Source organism: Trachurus trachurus (genome assembly GCF_905171665.1).
Source record: "Trachurus trachurus genome assembly, chromosome: 6".
Lineage (NCBI taxonomy): Eukaryota > Metazoa > Chordata > Actinopteri > Carangiformes > Carangidae > Trachurus > Trachurus trachurus.
The window spans coordinates 12,450,326-12,461,693 of record NC_139897.1 but is presented as its reverse complement, the minus strand read 5'-3'; positions in this window follow the sequence as shown (position 1 = coordinate 12,461,693).

The following is an 11,368-nucleotide window of genomic DNA, read 5'->3' as shown; positions in this document are numbered from 1 at the left end:
CAAGAAAAACCTTAATGGACTGTTACTCCAGTTAATGCAGTAATCATGTATTCAACCTTTTACTGAAAACTCTATGTTGAGACATTTTTATAGTGAATTATTATCTTTTGGTTTTTACAAGCATTGTAGTTAATTTCTACAGAAAGCCTCTACACAAATAAAAGCTTTGGAGATAAAAGATGAGATAAGATCCCTGTCTATATTATACAGCTGTCAACATTATAATACTACATAACTGGAAAAAAGCAGCTGAAAGTCAACTGCGTATAAAAAGTTTCATGGCCGGTTATCAGGTATAAATGCTCTAGTGCCACTGCTTCTCTTTAAGTAATGTGTGAAATGTGGCTTCAACTTTTGTCTCTCTTTCTTTTTTTTTCTTCTTTCTCGTTCTGACCCACCATACTGTCATTTGGATAAACAGAGTCCATTCTAACACAACATCTATTGAATTTATTGAAGGAATATTTAGGATTTTTGATATTGCTCTATTTGAATAAAACAGACCTAACTTGATTAAGAGAAATTGGCGCCTTTTAGCAAAGCTGTAGGCCTACATGACGCACAGAGCTTGAAATGCACTATATCACTGCCATTTATTTTTGCTGCTTTGCGTCAGTGAGACACAAGAGTTGTTACTCTTTCCTTTGGCCAAAGACTGATAAACTCACCACAGACACTGTCTCTCGGTGACAGCCGTGATGATATAAAGGAAGTTAAAGAAACCCTATCTCTGAGCTATTTCACTGTATTTGTCTTGTCCCATAATGTCGGTGTGAGAATCTTGTTTCTGCATTTCTCTTCTGACAGCTTTTATCAAAGTCTGATGAAACAAATTTGTCATTAGATTTGTCCATCAACTTCTTCACCCTGGTATTAAGGTTTTATTGTACATCAAGTGTTATATTGATCTCCTACCTCTTGTAGCTGCTGAACTTGAGATGACCTGCTTTGCTGCTCGTATGTTTAGAGGTGGGGAGATGCACCCTTGGCTTTTCAATCAAACTGCTTGACCTTTGCAGATTTCCTTTGTTAGTTAGTTACTTCTCTATTTCTGTAAAAGCTGATTATATTACTCTACCAGCCAAACGATGAAAATTAAAAGCAGATTATTCCGAGGCCTTTTTTTTCTAACAGAGATGGGAAATATATGACATGCAGTGATATTGTATGTTATTGATTTTTCTAGACTGATTTTTGCAGCACGTAGCGGAGTGACTTTTTCTCCTCGATGATGCACAGCTGTGGCCCTGTGAACATGACAGGCAGTCTCAGGTCAAATACCTCTGTCTCCCATCCTCCGTTGTGTCTCTATTACAGTCTGTTGGCTCTTTGGCTGACTTATTGACCAGCTCTCATGCTCGTTACTCAACAGAGGAGTAGTTTGCTGTGATTGATACCATGACTACTCTAAGACCTCTCTCAGACCCCCCCTCCTCTTTCCTCTCTAAATCCTATCTGTGGTTTTAAAGCCATGAGTGGGTTTCATTAATGGTCTCTCCTGTTTATGACACCATAATTAGAGTTGAGGAAAGGCACCTAACTACCACGGTTCCACCATACTGAGAAAGTCAATAATGCAAGCCCAACAACTTCTCACACAATTGAGCCCTGTGGAAAATCTATATGCTCTGCTGCTCTATGTCTTTATGGCACTGTTTTAGCAGAAGCCACCTGATTTGTTAGTGTTTTGCCCTCCACTTTTAACTAATCCCACAGAATTGATTATTAACACCGACGATATCATTTAGTTTCCAGCAGCCTCCACAGAATAGATGTTGCGTGGGATGTTTCCTCTGTTTGGAGCTGGTGTGTGACATTGTGCTCAGTATAGCATGAGAGGCCGAGCCTTGTGGCCATTTACCTGCTTTATAATTTGTTTTGTGCTCCACCTCATGTACATGCAGCGACTCCTGTAAAAACCCAACCAGGCTGACCGCTACGCCTGGGTTATTTGTGTGGAGCAGGTCATGAGGGATATTACATTAGATTGCTTTCCCAGAAAATAATTCTGCCAGGTGGTCTATTGGGCTTTACTCTGTGTATCTGTCAGGCAGGATCGCATGCAGTTGCACAGAGAAAGAGAACTGTTTGAATACACACAAATACACCCTTTTTTTTTTTACTCACCCATCTGTCTTTTTAATTAAAACAACAACAAAAAACAGCTAAGGGAGTACTAGTGCTTGCAGAAGAATATGTACTATTTCAGGCTGCACCTTAGATGATGAAAGAAATATGTTTCTTTATATTACAAGCTGCGTTCAAATAAACATTTTATCCATGTTAAAGTAAATTCAATCATTCAAGAACCACACAACTACTTCAAAGTAATTTCCCCGTCTGCCCCTTGTGTCAAGTTCTTGATGTATGTATTATGTTTTCTGATTCACAGGTTAGTGTGGTACAACAGCTATTTGGGATGTGGCACTTAACTGAATAGTGCGTGGTCCTTAAATGTTCAGCAGATGGTGTTCCCTTCAAATGAAGACAAGTCAGGTTTTATTTATTTTTTGTCCAAGATTCCAACTATGCCTAAAAGGGCTTCACAAAAGGAAAAGTTGAAGAGAGTTGGCATGTAAAGCAAAAAAAAAAAAAGTTGAGATTAGAATAAAAGATAAAAGATTCTGGTCTTGGTCCTGGTGAACTGGAGCATCAGTATTTGTAACACAGCCCCTTGTTCTCACTAAGGGTCATGACTGTCATCTGATGGGTGCTTTAGAAAGCACCATGAATAGTTGATGTCAGAGCGTTCACTACGGCCCCGCTGTGAATGTAAATAAGATGCAGGTGACTGGGACACTATTTCAAGGGTCAGGCTCACCACAGCTCTGTTTCATATGGCTTTGCTATTTGTGCATAGGTGGGCCCTTTGGAAACAAGAATAAGACTGCGTTCAGACCAGCAATAGCACCGCATGAAAAAAAATACATAAACAAAACAGTCTCATTCATTTGAAGTGAGCCAGTCTGGGAAGCAAACAACACAGGGTCATGCAGCAAAAATGCATCACCTGGCTCGACTTTTGACAAAACACAGTGTAATGTCATCTGGCATGACCAATCTCATACATACATGCATATTCCTGGTAGTTTCTCTATTTTATTATTACTTTACTTTTTTGTTATGTTGTTTACCTTGCAATCATTGCAAGAAAAGATCATTTTTATTTTTCCGTCAAAGAGTTGTAAAAGCCTGTCTCATGGGGTTATAAACTGTGCACTGATTTTGGGGACATAGAAACCTTTGAACTAGATTATCTGGTAGTCAAACCACGTCCTGTTTTGAATATCAGGCCTTAGAGGTCCCTGAAGCAACACACTTCCCCCACTTTAGTCAAGAATCTATGCCCATGCTAGTATCTCCGAGAAGCTGTATTCAGGACCAGCAGTGTTTTGAACTACATGCCAATGCTGCCATGCTAACATTCCTGATGAGACATAAAGCTAAGTTGAGGCTGATTGGGAAGCCAATCGTTTTTCAGATATTGACCAAGTTCTCGGAGGCTACTGTTTTTCTTTTTTTTCTTGATGAGTAGGATTCATCATGCAGAGACCATGAATGTTTACACACAGTTTCATGGCAATGCATCCAATAGTTAGATTTAATTCAGCCTGGCCCAAAGTGGTGAAGCACGTTACCCATCCTCACACTACTGTCTAGTCTTAAAACAATCGCTCAGTAAAAATGCTAATAGAAAAAGTAACCACTCCTACAAGTTTAGACTTAGAGGTAGCAGCCATGTTTCAATCTGAAAGCAGTGTTAATGAGGCCAGGAAAACATGTTGAGATGACAGCAGTCTAATGACTTCCATGACAGTATACAGGCACTGGTGTAATCACAACTAAATGTCAGACACCATAAGGCCTGGTGCATAATGGCTCCAGATTGATATCGCCCTCTTGCTTTAATTAAGCAATGCAATTTTTGCTTAAAAGGTATTGATTGCAGTTTAAAGGAAGAGTAAGCTGTCAAACCAAAAAGTAAAGAAAGGACCCTCGAGTCATACGTAACAGGCTGAACAGTTGTGTGCTGGGAGGGATTTGCTCAGACAAACACAAGCCAGGCAGCTGCTCGCTGGTTGGCTACATCGCTCTGTCTGACATAAGATGAAGTTAAGTAAGGTTAAGTGGCACTATAGCCGACAAGGTTGAGTTGATTATCAATTATGATAGTTACCACTCAGACTATGGCCATTAATCAAAGCAGTCAGTCAGTAACCTGTGAAGGAGTTTTAAGAGTAACTGAATCCCCCAGAGTGAGGTGCATCACTCAGTTTGCCAGGCAGGAGATGAGCTGGTGCAGGTAGCAAGACAGTGGATAGTTATCTATCATGAATAAACTAGACCTCTGAGAGCAGAGCAGCAGCACGGAGTGGGACTCCAGAGTGGGACTCCACAGTGGGACTGTTTCCCCTCAGAGACCCCACACCCTCTGACCAGTCTTCCTGGGAGATTAAGTGTTATCTGCTTGGGAACCAGCATGTGCTTCTGTATAAGCCTCAACCAAACCCGGCTCATATCAGTTCACCTTTGTCCGGAAACCTAACCTCGGTGACTGAATGAACCAATATCATAATTAAATCATCACTGCTTCGCCTTTTACTGTGCCTGCAACCCAAACCACAGCAGGAGAGGGGTAAGAGGAGCCTGGCTGTGCTGGCTGGTGATGACAGTGAAACTAAGAGCTGAGAGCTTCCCTGAATGGCCTTGCATGGCAGGATGTGGTGGGGCAACAGCCACCCCCCTAACACCCACTTAGACCTTATCTGGATATCTGTGCTATCACTCCCTTAGTTACTCCTACATTAGCCTTACTTACCGCACTCCTTTTAAACATTATTCATTCCCTTTGACAAAGAGGGTGCAGATATAGTTATTTACCTGCAGATTACCTGCACTTTCTAAAACCTGTCTATATTGTTGTATTACCGTCAGAGTGGATGATCTTGAATCCCCCAACCTTCGACAAACGTCACTGTAGCCAGAGTCATGCAGTCACGTCTTCTCATTGTTACCTTAATGCCTAGTGGCTTGTTGCACCGCTTGTGTAATGAGTGTGGAGCTATCAGAGCTTATCCCGTTGAACTGAGGATATTAAGGAGGGTAGTTACAAAGGCCAGACTTTAATTTGACCTCTGCCTGCCCTCTTCTCTTGTGAGGTGGCTCAGAGAAGCAGGCTGGTGGTTTGGGCAGTTGGTGATGAATGAGTGTATTTGGTGGGCAGATTGTTACAGTTCCACACTAATTGAGGGGTCAACACAAAGAGCAAATGTGGTAATTGAGTCACTTGACTGTGGCTATAGAGCTTACCATGGCTCTTTTGACCCTGTAGCCTGCCCCTGAAGTCTACAACAGAGCACTTGGCTCCTTCTGTTTTTATTATGCCATCCAAAAGATATTCTGTTGTTTATTAGTGTCTTTATGCACAGCACAAGTTGTTAGAGATAGGTTTATGGATCTCTAAGTGCTGCAGTGTTGTCATTAGAGTAACTCCAGGAAAGCAGTCTGAACAAAAAAAGGATTTGTTTGCCTTGTTGTTGAGCTGTTGCATCAGGGAGCATTAACATTATCAGTATCTACTGAATATTATTGCTTGTGGGAAAAGAATGCACATGCTCTCGTAGTGTGTCAGAAGTCTTTGATTTATGGTATTGCTGGAAATCTTAAAAGATGACTGGTCACTGTTATCATCCTCCCTATCCATACTGGCCAAAACCAGATCTCCCTCTTTGCAGTTTCAATCAAATTGATAGAGTTCACAATGCAAATATGCAACCTATAATTGCTTCAGATGAAGATGATGTTACATCTTATTCAAATCACATGGATATCCTCTGAAGATTTATTTTTGTTTTTGTGCACTTATGGGCAATGTGAATGTTGAATTAAAGTGTGTTTGACTTCAGTAGTTTCTAAATAGTCTCCTAATTAGTGTATTGATAAATAAGAAACCCATTTCCAAGATGCTAAGGTGGTGTCTTCAAATGACTCCAATAAACAGTTTACAAATAGCGTCAATGATATAAATCAGCTAGTATTTGCAACAGCAAATTTTTGTTTAAAGTAAAAAGTAAAAAAATGATCGGTTGTAGTTGCGAATCAAAAAGCTGTTTGACACCATCATGAATTTCTCATCGATCATCCACTTCTTCCACATGCGTGCTTCTTCCTGTTGTGTAAAATCCAGCGACACACTTGCTAGATCAGTGTTGCAGCAGTGGTACACCAAACAGCTCTTACCTTCATCTGCTGAGATATTTTGGCTGAGCCTCCCTCACACCGGTGTTTTCTGCAAAAGTGGTAGTCAGTGTGTTGGAGACGGGCTCCGGTGTTATTGGATGGGGTTTAATGGATCTGTTGGCCTTTGCATTTGCTTTGCTCCTGAAACATGCGCTCAGCTGAGACTTGGACAGAACACCATCCATTTACACCTAATGGCTATTGCCTTTGGATGTGGTGAGTTGTGAACAACTGTGTGTGTGTGTGTGTGTGTGTCTGTGTGTGTCCGTGTGTGTGTGTGTGTGTGTGTGTGTGTGTGTGTGTGTGTGTGTGTGTGTGTGTGTGTGTGTGTGAGAGAGAGTGAGGGAGAGAGAGTGTGTGTGAAAAGCTACAAGGACAAATGCATTCTGCATTTAATGAGTGTGGGCCAAAGGGAACCTGGGTAGTTAAAACTGAGAGTTGGCGAGACTATTTTGTCCCTTGTTACCTGACTCTTCTGTTGCACCTTTAAACTGCAACATGCCACTAAACTACTCTGATGGTCTCACAGGACACATGTAGAGGCTACAACCCTGTGTGAATGGGATTGATGGACCACATTAAACTCTGAGCTTCATCCTGCTTAAATGCTTTTGCACTCTAAATCTTTTCCGCTATATCACTGTGAGAAGACCACAGGCTGTGGAAGATTTATCCACGAGATTGTTGGGGTGTCATTTGGTGTATATTCGGTTGATATGTGGGTTAACAATAGACAACGACTTTTGTCTATTTATTTTACTGAATGCTTGGATGAAAACAAAAATGAGCTTCCTTTGTTTACCTTGGCACGCATCCCACAAGTCTGTGTAAATGTCCACCATGTTCCTCCAGCCCCTCTTACTCCTGACTAAGATGTGATTGTTTTAATGCACAAAAATGTGGATGGTGTAATTACCATTTGCACAAACAAGACAGCAGCTTCATTGATTTGCTGCCGCTGATAAGGCAAGAGCTTGGCAGCGAGACAATGGCTGAGGCCACCAGGGGCTCACCAGCACCAGGGACATGGGACCGTCCTGCCTCCTCCGTCAATGCAGACGACCAACAAAAGCGGCCCGTCATTCACTGCACACTAGCGTTTTTAATTAATTTTCAGTCAGCTCTCCTCGGGGTGCTTGTGTGGTGATGTTGACCCCCAGATCTGCTCATGAATGTTGCTTTCTCCTCAGCCCTGGCTGTCAGAAGGTCAGCATTGCAGGCTCCCTGAGCAGGAGCCCCTTTTTCTGTCTAGAATATGTATGTATGAATATCTGTGTCAGGGGTCGGCACGCAAATTCAGTCAGACTTGTGTAATCGCATGCTAAATCTGATAAACACAGGACTGATTCTGGATGTCAAAGCTTTTGGGTAGTGCTTGCTTTGTGTGTAGCTCTTAATGTGGCAGTTGCGATGGTAATTGCTGTTGTGACTGTATCGGTTATTGGCAAAACTGTCAAAGTAAACAACCTATTAAGGTTCAGAAAGACACAATATATTGTCACACTATCAAGTTACATTAAGACTCCACAGTGAGGAGTTTTAGTGTCGCTCTTGCTCTCCATGCATGGGCACAAATCTGGGCAGCCTGTGGATAAGCCGGATCAGCGTTGATCAAATTGCTGTTGTCTTCAAGGCATTCTGATTTGGATTAATCCACAGGAGTGGTCACACCCGCTTGCTCTGTAAATCTATATGTCCTTATGTCTCCACCTTGCACCCCCCGCCAGGCTTTGTGATCTGCCTGGGCTTTGGAGGATGAAAGGAAGTGGGATTTTGTTATTTTTGTTGAATGTACCAACTGTGTTCAAGGGGGCTTTTTTAATAAGTGCCCTTGACCTATTCTTAGGTTTATCCCAGTCTCCTTGTCAGCCCTCTTTTGTCTCCATAGGGGGCTAAATTTAGTCTGATTAACTAATGGGTACAATGATGTTAGAAATTAGGGGGTTTGGGCAGAGCTGTCTTCAAAGTGCTGTCACCCTGCTGGTTGCTCTTCACCTTGGCTTTCCAGGAAGAGATTAGTCCCACAGTCCACCTGATCTGCTCGCTTACATCTCACTAATGCTATACAAGATGTTTTTTGATCATGTCCTTTTTACTTTTATTTTACATTCTTCCCTGGTTCTACCACCCAGCTCTACACTGCACTGGAAACATCAACTTAATGCATCTGGTCTATGCCTAGGGTTTAATCCATGTGTTTTGAAAAAGATTAAAAATTGCAGGTAAAACATTTTTTGGGCTGATCTAGGAGGCATCGTCTCAGCAAGATTTTGAATCTGGCCCTAGTGGCTGGGTAAGATATCCTCTGGTCTCTAAAAGCATTAGATCTAATGGTGGACCATTTTGTTCACAATTAATAGGGCTCCCCAAGAGACCAGGAGCCTATAGACTTGTGGAAATACTGTAGCAGCCTTCAGGCAGCTGGCTAGATGTGGCTTTCTTCCCCGTCACTCACATTTGTCGTAATGGCACGAGAGCCTCACTGGCTATTCCCCAATGCTGTGTGTATGCATGAGTGTGTGTGAGCCCACTGCCCCAAGCATGTCTCATTTCAAAGTGCTGTCACTCCCTGCTTCCTGGCATCTATTAACACCCACCATTATCATGCTAATCTACATTGTATGATTACATAAAGTAATTTATGCACAGTTCTATTCCATGGCTGCACAGGGATGCGTGCTCCTGTTGTTGAATGTTTTAAAAAGAACAATTTGCGATCATCAGATTCCCTTTATTTCCTCCCCCTCTTTGAATCTTTTCTGCTTTGCTTTCTTGCACTTTTCACACTTCTCCTTTTGTACTCTATCAACAAAATCCGTAAAAGCACTCACAAAGATTTGAAGGACTGTGCCTACTGAGAAAATAATAGCTAAAATCACTAACTGAGCCATGCTGCTTTGTTCATGAGGAGACGATGAGTTGATCACTTTCCTCACAGTCCTCTTTAGCTCCATATCGGAAATGGTAAGAATGTGTTTTGTGTTGAAGCAGAGGGCAAGAGATGAGCTCTCTTCCTCATTTATTCACAGCTAGTGGAGTAATTAGGAATGCAGAGGGCTGTTAAATTAAAACTGAATTGCACTTATTAACATTTTAACTACCAACCCCACCCTCTTTAGACACTAAACAAGGACAGTTTCAGCTCTAATATGCCTGTAGAATCCCGCTGAGGGGACTCTTTATGTATCTCTAAAACAAAGACGTTCTTTAAAGTAAGATCTCCCTTTTGTTTAAACAACCAAGCATTTAACATTCAGTGTAATATGCCAAGGCTTCCTCCATGCTGTCAGGAGACGCACCACCAGAGCTTCTCAAACTCTTTGCTTAATGGAACACTATTTGTGGTCAGATTGGATAGCTAATGGTAGTCCCTTTGAGGGTAACTCTCCAAATTAAATAGCATGGATTCACATCTGTCAGACAAAACCAGGAGGCTCTTTGTAATCAATGACCCAAACCAAGAGAGGCTCCACATGGGGCGCCTTCGCTATGATGGCAGCAAGCATAAGGAGCCACCAGAGACAGAGGCAGCTCACCTGCACTAACAGCCACTGTGCTGGGCTTGTGGAGCAGACTCGAACCTGCGAGGGAGCACCAGCAGGGTTAATGTACATTTATAGAACAGGTCAAACTACTTAAGCCAGGCACTGATTTATAATAGAGGAGTGCAATGTGACTAAACTGTAAAGGGAATTCTTGTTTTTCTGTGCAAACATTGCCGTCGGTGTTGTGTTAAAATGTTGAACCCCATTAATTTTATCACTCCCCCTCTCTTGTTTCTCTACGTCTTTAAATTTTGTTTGGAGGAGAGACTAGCAAGACCTCCCGCTGTTGTGGAGAATTTCCTCTCGTTGTTAATTTTCCCTGCTCCATATGGCGCCACAGACACTTCACCTGCAGGCTGTAGCAGGCCGCGCGGCAGCCAGCAGACATCCTCGGGCTCAGGCTGTCATTTACACAGGCCTGTGCATCTGTCTGAGCAGAACAGAGCACAACAGAACAGAGACAGCTCTTCCCTTCACCTCACAGCCTGAGTCCAGCACCATCCACCTGACAAACTCACATGCTATTTCTGAAAAAACCCTGTGAAACAGAAAGACAGTAGCAGGTTAAGACAAGACTCCACTCATGCAATGAGCTCACGTCCTCGCTGTACCAGTTCGGAAAAGACAAGCTGGAAAATAGCCAGAGATATCATTCCAAAACGTGTGCATGTGTGTCGTCTGTCAGTCTGTCTTTGAGTACGTGCATGCATGTGTGCACACAAGTGTGTATGCGTGTGTGTGTTTTCAGGGGGCTTGAAGTTTGCCTATGGCAGAGCCATGGAAGAGAGGGTTTCATCCTGGCTTGTCATTGATTAGAGAAGGGTCTTTAATTCCATCCCACCCCATGTTGTGATTCATTTGCATTCTGTGTCAGGAGGTAATGGAGTTTTGCTCTACGGTTTGCTCTGAAAATCTTGAAGATGTGGTCTAATGTGCATGCAGCCGCCAGCAAAGAGCTTTCTGATTTATTATGTCTTGTGTGTTGGCTCTTATTCTTTTTGGAGAGACTAGAGTTACATCCAGAACTGAGATATGTATTTGTAAAGGAAATCTAGTGTAATTTTCTTTTCACCTTACAGTTCAACAGAACCTCACGCTCAGAGCATATACTATAGTCCTATACGGCATTTAGACACATTCTGTATAATCTGTGGTCATTTTAGAATCACATGTCTAGTGTAACATTTAAGTCCAAGTAAATGATACTTATGAAAAAAAGAATAGTACGTGTACATAAAGATATATTAATTATTGTTCAATATGAAATTATTAATAGTTATTTGAAATGTTTTAAGAAATTTGTAAACATCCCTTTCTGATAGAGGTGGCAATTTGGTAACAACAACTCTGTCCCATAATTTCCAGCAGTAAAGGCTGTGAACACTCACCGTCCCTCATCACTCCAGCACATTCCCTTATTTTCCATGAATCTTAAAAGATTCCTGCTCGCAGAGGTCTGATTTTCCCATTATGTCTGAGATGAGATATGAGGTTAGGGAAGCTACTGGTGGAGCAGGATTGGCTCTGGGTTCACGAGTCAGGTTGGTTTTCTGAGCAAAGTTGGGAAAATGTGGATAAAATTT